We start from the raw sequence: 13,203 nt of genomic DNA, 5'->3' as shown, positions 1-13,203 counted from the left end.
TGCCGCATCGTACGCGCACCCTAATCCAGTGTGCAGTGAAGGATCGTGTTTTTGTCGTCCTCTTCGGTGTTGTTCGTGTGTCGTCGTGTTTGCCATGCAGCGAAGCATGCGACATGACACACACTGTTACACGTCTTACACTATAATTGTAGAGCGGTGCTACAGCCCCGCCTACTTAAAAATCAGGAAAAAGCTCAAAAAATCAAAAACAGAACGAGAGGTCGCGATACGTTTTTGAATAGGGGCGCGCGAGAAGCACATAGGGGTCGTCGATTCCAGCAGTGGCTTCGCGTCGAGTAGTTTAAATACCCATATTTTGATACCCGGGTAACATTTTAAAGTCTGGTGGATGGAAAGCGTTGGCGATACCATTTCGAGTAGATAATTTTAATGGTCGTTAAAACCAAACCAGTGGTTTAGCTTTACCGACTGCTTATGCGATACCAGTCAGTGTTTGCCAAGTTGTTCCAGTTCTAGTTCTAAAAGGATGTTCCTGTGACGTCACTGGTAAGTTGTACCGCCAGCGTGATAACCTGTTGGAGCAGACTTCGGCTGAATACGACGATGCAGAGGCAGGACAAACTGTTTCAAGACATTTGAAAAGCGACGCGTGGGAACATATGGCCACAGTTAACGGTCCTCATATCTAGAAGTTTTTGTGTACACAAACTCAGGAAGCAGGGAGGATCAAGAAGCTGGATTCAAGTGCCGTAGTGTGAAATACTTGCTCAAAGGAGAAAAGCGGGTGTTTTCTAACAACTGTGCCCATGCGTCCCTTTGGCCTACTGCTTCAAAGGTAGGCTACCGTGTACAATCAATGCCAGTGCCAGTGGCGTCTAACGCAATCGGTTGAACGTGAAACTTCTTCTTCTTATTTCAGTTGACATTCATACTTCTTGGTGGTTGCTCTCGGACAGATCGTACGAATCGCTAGAAGCATCTTTTCCGCGTCATTTGAAAGGAACAAATTATTGGACATGGTCGTGATTATCCAGTTCTATGATGCACCTGCCAATGGAAGTGAAAGACAAGCCAACCTTAGTATTGGTTGTTTTTGCTGCTGATCGGTTCTAAATCGGTTTGTATCGCAGCTAACGATTCTCGAAGAAGTGTCAGTGTCCTAATCTTCCTTATTTTCATTGCTCAACAAACAGGATAGTGGAAACCGCTCTTGTTGACACTCTACATAGGCGCTGGATTGGATTTTTCTTCGCTCTGCTCAGAGTGCGTTACCTTGGTTTGTTGTGGCAATCTATCAGTCAATTAACAGTCCCTTCAGGTAAGTATTGTCCATTCTTTTGGACGATTGTTGTATTGTTTTACGTATGTATATCTAATAAAGCATACTTTTTCAGGCAAAACACGTTCAGTCCTCCGTACACATCTGGTTTCCGTAAGAATTACGCCTCAAATTCGAAGGAGACAATGTTCTATCTGCACCTAGCACCTCTACAAACCGTGACCGATAAAGCTAGCCTTTGATCCTCCGTCTAGGATAAAATACTGCGCCAAAGTTGAAGGTCGGTCGAATCATAAACTAACTAAGGTAAGTAATTTGTTATACTTTTAAAAAATTGTAGAGAAAATAATCAATAATTTTATTTCTTCTTGCACATGTACAGGAATCGCCACTCGTTATGAGATTATTATTGGTTGGAACCTTGTTTTTCGCCGTTTGTTATACGTAAGTATGCCTAAATAAAACGTTTGTTAATGCTTTACTAACATACGTATTTTTATCTCTTCCATATCGGTCTTAGATTCCATTTGCAGATACAAAATGGAGTGAAATATGCAAAAAATCGCGTGATAATGCGGTCAAAATAAAATCCAGATCGCACACGATAACAAACTCAAAGGCACGATGTTAGTTTGTTTCGAAACACGCTGAAAATTCCATTGAAAATTTTCGCCAGGACCTATTTGATTGATGTAGGATATGAATCTCTTCGAAACTTGATCTTGGAAGGGAGAAAATGTCCACGATGATGTATTGTTTATGCTGCACCGATCGAAACAGACCGCGTGATTATGTAAACGGTAACAAATCGTGGGCAGAATAATGTGGACCAGGATTAGAAACCCATGGCTAAGCTGGCGCAGAATACGAGCGTTGAAAATTGTACGCTGTCTGGATGGATGCTGGATTTTTTCTGGGGTATGGTCTAAAACTATGTAGATAATAAGAAAAGAAAAAAGGTATGAAGCGTAAGATATTGATATTATTATGGTTCTAAAACACTACATGTTAATTGTTATCTTTTTACGCTTGCCATAAAACCAGGAAAAATAAAAAAATAATATTATATTTGTTAAAAACAAAAAATGTTTTCATTGCACCGTTGGAAATCAACGGTGCGGAAAGAACGATTGAAAATGAACATTACAGCGTTAAAATGAACCTTACGAAAACGCGCTCATGAAATCATGAATCTCACGCACACACTCTCAAAAAACGGCTTCACAAGATCTGCTGTGAAGCTTTTGTGAAGCCGCTTGTGAAGCCGTGAATTTTACTCGAAATTCACTCTCAGGCGAGCAGTTTGTCGATAGGGAAGTCATGTTTGTTTGCTGGTAGCTCTGTACTCCGCACTTTGTACTCACTTGCACTCTGCACACATACCCTGCGCAAGTGAGTGCGGAGCTACATGGAGCGCTCACCTCGCAGATGTTAGAGAGCTCTCGCCCTCTCCTCTTCAAAAAGAGCTACTTAGTACAACACTAGATACAACATACTTCCTGTACTGTACTGTACTTTGATCGGGAGTAATGTTGGATGAATCTGATTCAGATTCATGAGTCTTTGAACCGAATGACTCTTAATCTCTATTCTGAAGATGCATGAATCCTCGTTGAATTATGATTCCTTAATGTTTCGGAACAGCCCGATGATTTATGTGGTAGTTCCCGCACCGAGAATGGGCATCTTAACCAGTCGTATCTGGAGGACTTATGAGAGATATTATAAATAAGAGGCCTTTTTTGCTCTCATTATCCTCAATATAATTTGGGACTAAATCTAATTTTAATCTACACCAGTTTTTCAAGAAAAAAATCTTCTATTTTCTAATCGGGATTCGAAAGCAAACCGAACTGCAACTGAGTTTAGCAATGATCGTGTAGTTTCTCCAACAAAAAAGGTTAAACGCAAGTTAATTTAAAACAGCTATCCTTCTTAGTTCAAACTGCCAGGTAAAGTATACACACCACAATAATACGCAAAAGCTGCGGTAAAAGCACATTTCAACGGGACACTAAACCCATCCGGTCATCATACCGTCTCATTTTCTCATTTCCCATTTCCCGGTTTTCGAAAGGTGGGTACAAAAAGTGGCAAAGATTTATACCATCCATCCATCTATTCGCTCATCCGTTTGTCCATCACCATCCATCTTGAATGTAACCACGGTGGACCTTTGATGAAACAACCCGACCATTACTGGCCCCATTGCATCATCCCCGTCCACCTTTTTGTGGCGGGTGGGTAGTAAGTCCCCACTAGGGGAACGGAACGGGCAGACCGTACGATGAGTGATGCAGAAACATGGGGAAACATAATCGCACGTGATGGGACCACGTTAGCCACTTTTCTGGTCGAATTATTCACACGTTCACGCTAGGCTAGGTTGCCTATCGGGACGTGTTTCTCTGTCGGGCTTAAAAGAAGAGTGGAAAAAATAGGAGCCATCCAGCACACCGTTCACACAGCATGGATAACAGGGAGCATCCGTAAAGGACATACGAGGACGAGGTTTAACATTTACTTACGGAACCGTACCTGCCGGTACCAGACCGATGGAAACGAAGCGAAAAACATTTCACCACTACTACCGGCCCGTCGTAAACTTTTGACCAAAAATTTTGTGAAAGGATAAACCGTACCGGTTGCACCCGGAAACGAACGGTTCAGAAACAAACCACAAACAACGATTCCAGCAGCAGAACCTTTCGCCCCGATCTTGGGTAGGTCTGGCCGTGGCACGCACCGAAAAACCCTCCAACCACAAACGGTACGTTACCGTGCCGCACGGTTAAGGTCCTAGACGTCCTCCCCTTTACCGTGGCAATGAATGAACGAACTGGAAAATTTTTGGTATCCAACACAAAAAAAAAATCTAATTTGGTGCGTGTTTATTTTCTCTCACCGAAGTTCCACCGGGACGGAACTAAAGATTTACCGCACACACCCACAATAAGGATAGAGAGAGGTCATTTCGGGTCGCGGATATTAGTAACACTCTGTTGCAACAAAAACCATACGCAACTTCCATACCTACTCTAAACGCACAACACTCAGCCGTTGGGGCCGTTGTTTATGTGTGAATAAGCCACCCTTCCCCGAGCGGGTCGGTTACTAATGACATTTACAGTAGGCACCGGTATCATCACCACCACCACCACCACCCTTAGCACTAGTTGCTCTCTCCATTAGTGACCTCGGAATTCATCATTTTAGTACAAAACACATCATCTTCCCGTGCGGTTGGCACGCAAACAACCACCGAGCGGGCGAGTGTTACTAACCGACGAGCCTTTCGGTATAGACCATTTCCATAGGGCAAAAGTTATGATCGCATTAGACGATGGATGAACGATTGGGGCTTGGGAAGGACGGGGCGGTTTACCACACCGAAATGTTTGCTGTGCGCGCGGAAATACTCACGTCCTAATGCTTAGTGTTAAGCTGAGTTAACTAAGCGTCGCTAATTGATAACCATCCCGCAAACTAGAATTTGACTGATGAAGAGAGATTGTGGTAAGGATTTTGGAGCGATTGCAAAGATTATTTAATCTTTGCGGTTTGGGAAAACTTTCGTTTGTTTCTAATATTTAGTTTTCTTTATTAGTTTAGAGCTACTCGGTTTGATGGTTAGCCAGATTTAACAAATCAGTTTTTGGTGTTTTTTTTTAAATTAAAGAAACATTGTGACTGTGAATTCTGCACAAAAATGTAAGTGAAAAATCTTGTGTACCCGCCTATTTCTACGACAAACAGAGGAATGGTTTTGCTCTTGGCTTCAGGAATTCACAATTATTAGGCAAGTAATAACATGCATTGCATACCTTTAGGCGTATTCCTAGTTTGGAGTCGCTGAAACTGAGGAATGGTAATGCACAAAGATTAATTATTCCAGTACTATCCCAGTACTTGACTATTGGCCGCGCCAATACCCATTTGTGATCGGACAATTTCGCGTTCCGCAGTTCTATTAAGCAGTATTATATTAAAAAAAATAAGTTTTATATTTATAACTCTGAACATTTTTAATAAACTGCATGTTTTGTAAAGTGACTGGTAAACAAAAAAATCGCTGCAGGTAATAAATAATTAAAATATTAAATAACAAATACTGCTTAAAGTGGTATAAATTCTTGAAGAACATAATTACATTAGCAAAACTTTATGAAACATACTTAAATAATGATCGGTCTTTGAACAAAAAAGACTCTACTAATCCTACTTAATAAGAAACTTAATCTTTTTAGCAATACATTCCCGTTTGCTATAAAATCTTCCATGTAAAATAAAAAAAATACGTAAATTCCTTATTACTCCCATCGTCATTCTCCCATCTGCTTTCCATCCATGTACTCATCGCAATAATCCAAATAACAATCGAAAATAGCCCTTAGAAAACTTTCCCCATCGTCAGCATCGAAACAATCCCTTTCTCCCCCCGTTGGACAATGGCGTTCCACAACTGTACCATCCCTCTGGGACGTGGTAGAGAAAATTGTTGCAGTAAGCATAAACTTCCTCACCCCATCAACCGCGGAACCCGGAAGTGAAAATTAATGCAACAACTGGCGCGACCATGGTTTTATGCAACGCGATGGCTAAATAAAAAAAAAAAACAAAGCAAAAACAGAACGAAACTTTCCCCCCCGACGTGGAAGCGGTGGAAAACTTTCAATTGGTCTTCGCCGCCAACGACAACGGAATTACAATTTGCAATTCGAACTGTAAAAGTGTACAGAGAGAGAGAGAGAGAAGGTAGAAACAAAACCCAAAAAAACGAGGGAAAGCTCACTGACACTCAATTGAACCGAAAATTGACAAGAATATACGAGGGAGAAGAAAATGAAGCAAAAAAAAAAACAGGAACTGCACCACCGGAACTACGTTTTCTGATGAAACTTTTCTTTATTAGCTTCTTTTGTTGTTTTACTTTTTTTTGTACTTGCTTTTGGTTTGTTTCGTTGTGGTTGAGCTTTTATTGGGGCGCGACATCCGATTTTAGAGGATGCTTTCTTTTTTGTGTTGTATCCTGAAAGCTGAACATGGCCTCAACTTCCATGGTAATGGAACTATAAAACTATTCAAACAATGACATAAACAAAACCAAACTGCATTCGAGTGGTGCAGCAAACGGGAAAAGGGCAAGTTGAAATAAGCTAGAATTGTGTTGCTTTCTAGGATGTTTCTAACGGGCAATATTAGCCTCATCTGGGTGGTACGATCTTTTCAATCTAATTCTACAAGTGCCTAATGTTATGCTTTATTATTTTTTTTACTAGCAAAATGTATGAAAAATAGAAATTTGAATTGTTAATTAATTTCGTCATAAATCGAAAATATTTAGGTATTTCCCACAAATTTTTGACCTCAAAAAAATAGAAAACTTGGGACAAATAAAAAATATCATCATTTTATAATAAAACAATCATGTTTCACAAACAAAAACTTTTCTTTTCCATAACATTCTAGCGAATCATGTTCTGCGACCATTCACTTCTGTTGTGGGTAAATATCTCAAAATATAACAATCGGACATTAAACAATGCAAAAAGCTCATCCACGAAATATGGCACGTTTTTCCCGGGAATCACCGCAGGCTACATTTTATATTATTTTACAGCAAGTCCAAAACATTGCACTCCGTGTCATCGCACGTCATCGGGTTGGTAGCACATCGCAAAAAAAAAAGAACGAGCACAAAAATTGTGAGCGCTATCAAAAACACTACACCTGACACTCACGCTATACAACGACTCCCGGTTTCGGTTTGCTGATTCCACCATGCAATGGAATATTTCTCACGTGATCTAACCGCAGAAAAAAACACACACAGTGTAAGGCGGAGAAAAAGGAACAAATTTCCTCAAGGAAAAATGTACCACTATTATCCGGTTTTACAACAGGGCGGATGGAGAAAAAAAAACGAACCCTTGGAAAGATCTGCAACACAATCATGAAATTGGGGTCTGAAGTTTCGAAAGGGGTTGGTATAATAAATTCTTACCCACGTAATTATACACCATCCATCTTTGTTTGCCACTAGCAGCAACACAACCATTTTTGAGATGATTTTCAACCTTCAATCTACCATTCAAACTCACTGCACACACAGTACAAAACAAATAAGCAAAACTAGTACACACGAGATTTATCATTCCTTTTCGCAAGAGTAAAGATGTATTTTATTTTTGCACCACCGTAAAAGCATGTAAGATGTACTTTTACAACCCCATGTGTGCCCCCCCCCCCCCCCCCCCATTGATGCATGCAATGATGCTGCAGTGTAGGGTTAGCTTACGCGACTACATTACAACGGTATGTTGCGAACGCGAACAACTACTTATGTTTGCTTTACGTGTTCTGGCATACATTGCTGAACACTTCTTATCACAGAATATACCTGTTCTTTCCAGCTTACAATAAAAAAGGAAGATAAAATATATCCCCTTTCAGACATTTCCCCCCCCATTTTGCTGATGGTTGAAAGTGTATGTACTTGAGAAATTACATTCCACCTGATCGGATACGTAAGGGTTGAAATTTACCCTATTATATTCCACGGAATAATATGTTACTGTAATGCTATATGTCTATGCTCAGCTGGCTTTTGGAGAAGCTCATCCAATAATTATACAGCTCCAACACAGGAGCACCTCAAGGAAGCGTTCTCAATGTACTACTGTTCGTTTTATTCATCAACGATCTCCACTCTATCTTGCCATCGGATTGTTATTAGCGGAATGTTAATTAGTTTAACGCTATCCCACTCATCCTTCATACAGCCTTGCTATATTAATCTGGTGTCTATTAACCGATTCTCTGTCATTAAGAACCTAGGCGTATGGCTCAACGATAGTCGACCAAGACTCTTGGAGTTGTTAAAGGTATTGCCTATGTTTGATGACTCTTTTGCGGATTGTTTGAGGACTATTTGCTCATTGGTATGATCTGCGCTGACTTATTATTACTTGGTTAGGTCTACCTTTGAGTAGTACTTGTATTGATCGTGTGCAAAGTCCTGGAGGTTTACCTTATGCAAAGGACCTTGGTTTACAATGAACCTTCTTGGTATAAACTTCTCAAAGAATAGGTCCCTGTATTGTGGACAGATGCCAAGGCTTGCAGTCCTTAGAATCCTGTCCTGCTATTATGCAGTCGTCCTTCATTACTTGCCTCTTCTGGATTAGTTCCTCTCGTCTTCAATTTCCCCACGCTATCCCTCTGTAGGGGATCCCCGTTAGTCATACTCAAATGTCACTCTGCAGTCCAGACCTAAATGAATTTGAATACCATCTCTCTTTATCCTCCTTTCATTTCCATCTATTGTCCATCTTCTACTAATCCTATCGTTTTATAAAGCTACCAAAAAGTCAGTTTTTTTATTTTCGTTTAATTAATAATAGTAGATCAAGTTTACTAATGTAATTTTGTTAAGCCTCCCGATTTCGAAATAATTATTGTTAAATTTAAAAAAAAACCCTGCATTTTTGCTATAAATAAAACTTACTTGTCGCACTCAATTACGCATTGCGCATTATATATTTACATTGAAGAGCATCAGATCGATTGCAATCTTTTAAGCTGTACTCGTTTTGTGGGTAACATTAAAACAAATAAAAATTTAAAAAAAAAACATCATGCGTATAAATATGTTTTATTAACAAGCAACACTTCCGGCGCTTAAGCACTGTAATGGGGAAGAAAATGGACTCAGGTGCAGTAGGCTCAGTACTACGAGCAGGATGTCAGGCGTCAACGATTGGCCATCAATTACCGACTTACCCGGGCCGACCAAACCTGAACCAGGGTCCATAATAATTCATGCTTCATTTTAATCCTCTTCTGTTCCCATCCCAATTTGTCACTTTGTTGCCTGGACTGCACTAAGAGCAAATTCTCTGCCCCTTTTTCTCTCGTTGATCACGTGCGGATTGTGTTGCGTCGATTTTCTTTGGAGCAAAACAAAAAAAAACTGCTCCACACCAATTAACCTGTCCATGTAGTGCAGTAGCTACTTCAGGAACGGTGTACTATAAATCATGCTCGTTCTCTCCCGTTACAGCAGTGCCGTATATGTCCACCGTACACAATTTTCCCGCAGTGGCAAACTCATCACACTGATGCGTGAAATAAAAATGAGTTGCCAATTGGCAACTTAAGCTTTGCACCATACTCTACTCGGTTTTGTAGAAGCAGGAGATGAAAATATGGTAACGGTTAAGATCGTAACATTACTATTCCCATATTTATTACCACCAAGTATCAAGTTGTGATGTGCAATAAACCACAACCAATATGACCGAACATGTGGTATGTTCAATAACTAGTAAAATATTTGCTCGTATTACCTGAAACAAAGTAAAGTACAACAACACACAAGTGAATAATACAAATTGACACATTGTTCTAGCTTGGGGGCAATAGTAAGCCACGTGTGGCTGGATTATTGAAAGCAAAGCGACACGGATATGGAGAACAAATGGGAAAGCATAGTTGAGTACGAATTCGAATTTCAATTCAAACTGTGTTTGATTCCACGAATTCCAGAGGAACTACATTTTTTATAATTTAATACTTGAAGAACTTGCATAAAATACGTTTTTGTTGTTGTTTAATAATATATATTTTATATGTAAGTATATTTCATTTACCACCAATGGTAAAACGGGGGAAATAAATAGTAAAAACATTTTTCAACCCATTTTGGAAATAATCATGTCACATTGTTGCATTTTTATGCAGCACGGTTGCATCAAGATGTGTGCCATTTCCAGGCTGACGAATGCATTAATACTGTATCCCATTTCTTGGAACGTAACCTACATGATGGACAAACGCGCTTTTCCCGTTCCTGTTTGCGAATGACACAGGCAACATCATAAGCAAAATGAATTACAAAAAAAAAGAATTTACACACTAACACCTCATGTCATCACTGCGAATGAAAGCGCGACAGCAAACACAGTATTTTTACACCTACACCCAATTAAACCCACCATCCTCCGCCAACTCACCACGGTTGACGCCATTTAACCTACCCAATTGACTTTAATTTTAAACTTTCTACCCTTTTTCGTTGTCATTCCACCCCATCGTTTCCGGCCCCTCCCGTAATAAATCTGAACAAATACATTAATTATGTTTTATGACATTCAACTAAGGGCATGTTGTGCGTGTGTTTGCCTTCGGTGGTAAGTGTGCATGAAGCACGTAAATAATTGTTTTATTAAATTAGTCTGAACGATCGGTATGAATTATGGACAGGCGCACGTGCCATGCATAGATATTGCATATCTGACAAATGCATGGCCGAAAGAGAGAAAAGGTTAATGGTAAACTTGAATAAAGCTTTAAAATGACAATTTTCCACTCACGTTTTCATATACATAAAACATACATGAAAATGGGATGAATTAAAAAAAGAATAATGGATTTACTGTAAAATTGAGAAGGAAAATACTAAATATAAAGTCTGGCCTTTTCCGATGGAGGCATCAACGCAATCGCTCCTTCACAGTTTGGGCGTTCCATTTGTACTCTGTCCATATGGACGACCAAAAAGGACTTTCCGGGCTGGCTTGATCGGTGCCATTCGTATGACATGACCACCGAAGCCTGGTAAGATAGTGAGTTCATCCTTCAACTTACAAAGCTCATCATTATCGCGAATCCTCCATTGTCCTTTCACACATACGGGGTCAAAAATCATTCTTAAGAACAAATTCCTTCGCAAGATTTTTGACAACCTTACAATGGTATGTTTTGTACAACGCATTGCCTAAATTTTGGCGAACTGTAAGGCCGCAAAATTCGAGAATTTTGCGTCTGTGAAAAAAAATTAAGTTGTGAAATAAAGCTTCTACAACCACTTGCGTCACACAACAAATTTTGAGACTTTTGTCGATGTGCCAGGTTTTCTTCGCAAATCAAATCATTCATCAATATACCTAGTGAGTGCCTTGTGGTCTAATATCTTACCAACAAGATCAACCTGAAGCATACTTCTAAGGGTAATCTTTTTATCGCGCTAAAAGTGATAAAACAATTATGTTTAAGTACATTTTAAGCCGCAGACGAAAAGCCTTCAAGCCTATTTTGTCTTAAGAGCTAATTGTAAGAGATTTTGCGTATGTTTAGGCGTACCCTGCTAAATACAGTACTTTGTGCTGGTTACAACACATCGAAATAGTTTTGTTTTCCCTTATTTATTTTTTCTCCTATACCTATTACTACCTACTTCGCATGATTAAGACATATCTTTATCATGAGGTTCATTCCTATTTGGCCAAATTGTTGACTGGTAAAGTGATATTTGAATGTAATACTCCGAACCTTAGCCTATTTGGCTATTTCCACCCAACATAACTAACTGCTACCAACGAAATTAATATGCATCGGTCCAAAAAGGCTGTTTCGAACATGGAATCGAAGCACCGCACATCAACACGGTAATGTTCGCTAAATGCATCGATGCCGCACATTCGAGCGGACCATCGGACCAAGCCCAACAGTGATCCGTGCCCAACAGGTACCGGCACAGGAAAATTAAATACTTCAAACTGCTTCCGGGTATTGTAGGTCTATGGCACATGGAAACTAAGCAACAGAAAATCAGAACGATACGAAAGTGAATTTGCAAGCATGCTGCCACGGTAGAGCCTGCAAGCAACGTTGGTTCGTAAACATTTCATAGTTTCCCAGTGCACGGGCAAAGCAAAATCTTGATGCGTTCACCCGGTTTTTCGGTGTGATTCGATTAGGTTGCATCGGGAGCGCTCGAAGCACTACGACCAAGAGCGACCAATGATCTGAATGTGGTTTTTCATCAATACGATGCACAGTGAGCACGGTAGTGACGAGATAGTTTCTGTTCGCAAGAAAATTAAAATGTAGTTTAATAAATTTTCCCACAACATCCGTGTAGAATGGAGGATGAAATAGATTCAGTTAGCTTCCCATGGTGACATGCAAATGTATTTGATCTATTTTCACTAGCGCTTCCGCTAATGGATCAACTCTTACACAGTGCATCCTACTAGTGCATGGTTGCATCGAGCAAGTAGAAAATTAATAGCTGACATTTCCTCCTTCGGTACATTTACAATCCAATCCGATTCGATTGGATGACGTACATTTACAAGGTACGCAAACACGTTGCCAATACTTGCAAGTGATCAGTGACCGTGTGCTTTCGCGCTGATACGTTGCATATGCACCGCATTGGGGGTGCATCAGTACCATCAGATTTCATTTTAAGCAGCACCATTAAACTCATAACCTTCAATCTTGTGGTAGTTAAGCTTTGTGACATACGGCCATTGAATACGGCCGACCAGACGGTACTAATTATTCACGTTGAAGGAACATAATCGCATCAAGCGTTAAGCATTCGGATGTTGCTTTGAGGATGGAAAATTCTGTTTAATTCCCTTTTTAAGCATGGTTTTAGTATCATGTATCAGTAAAGATTTACTATTACCAATTATATTATTACATGGTGATTTTTTAAAGATCTGAGAAACCGGGATTTGATTATTAGTTTTTGAAAAGTACCTCGGTACGTTAGTTACGTTCTAGAAATTGCCTAACAATTTCTGAACTTGATATCTTCGAGACTCTGCTCAATTCCAGACCATCTCAATACAACTAAAGTTCTTCAAATCTTCAAGTACTGGATGTGCTCAGTAATTTCCAGGAAAGTCTCCTAAATTTTCTTAGGAACTCACAGGTGGTTCCTCTTGTTCCCCATCACTAGGATGATTTCGTCCAGAGCTCAAAGCTTTTGATGTCTTAAAAGATTGAGGACTCTACAAGTCTTGTCGAAGTTATTGCAAGTACAAAATAAATATCTTACATGCATATAAGACAAGTAATACGCTCTCTCTCTTTTTTTCTCTCTCTCTCTTTTTCTCTATCTCTCTTTTTCTCTCTCTCTCTCTCTCTTTCTCTCTCTTTCTCTCTCT

At 39.8% G+C, this 13,203-nt stretch overlaps 1 long non-coding RNA gene across 1 annotated transcript; it reads left to right on the top strand.

The window, feature by feature from the left end:
* Window positions 1–452: 452 nt before the first annotated feature.
* Window positions 453–2,552, top strand: LOC125775152 (uncharacterized). The gene is made up of 5 exons (XR_007421146.1): window positions 453–1,078; window positions 1,155–1,279; window positions 1,356–1,546; window positions 1,623–1,684; window positions 1,761–2,552. It is a non-coding gene; the product is annotated as an uncharacterized LOC125775152 (long non-coding RNA).
* Window positions 2,553–13,203: the final 10,651 nt, after the last annotated feature.

Source organism: Anopheles funestus, chromosome 2RL (genome assembly GCF_943734845.2).
Source record: "Anopheles funestus chromosome 2RL, idAnoFuneDA-416_04, whole genome shotgun sequence".
Classification (NCBI taxonomy): Eukaryota; Metazoa; Arthropoda; class Insecta; order Diptera; family Culicidae; genus Anopheles; species Anopheles funestus.
This window is presented reverse-complemented; position numbering and strand designations above follow the sequence as displayed.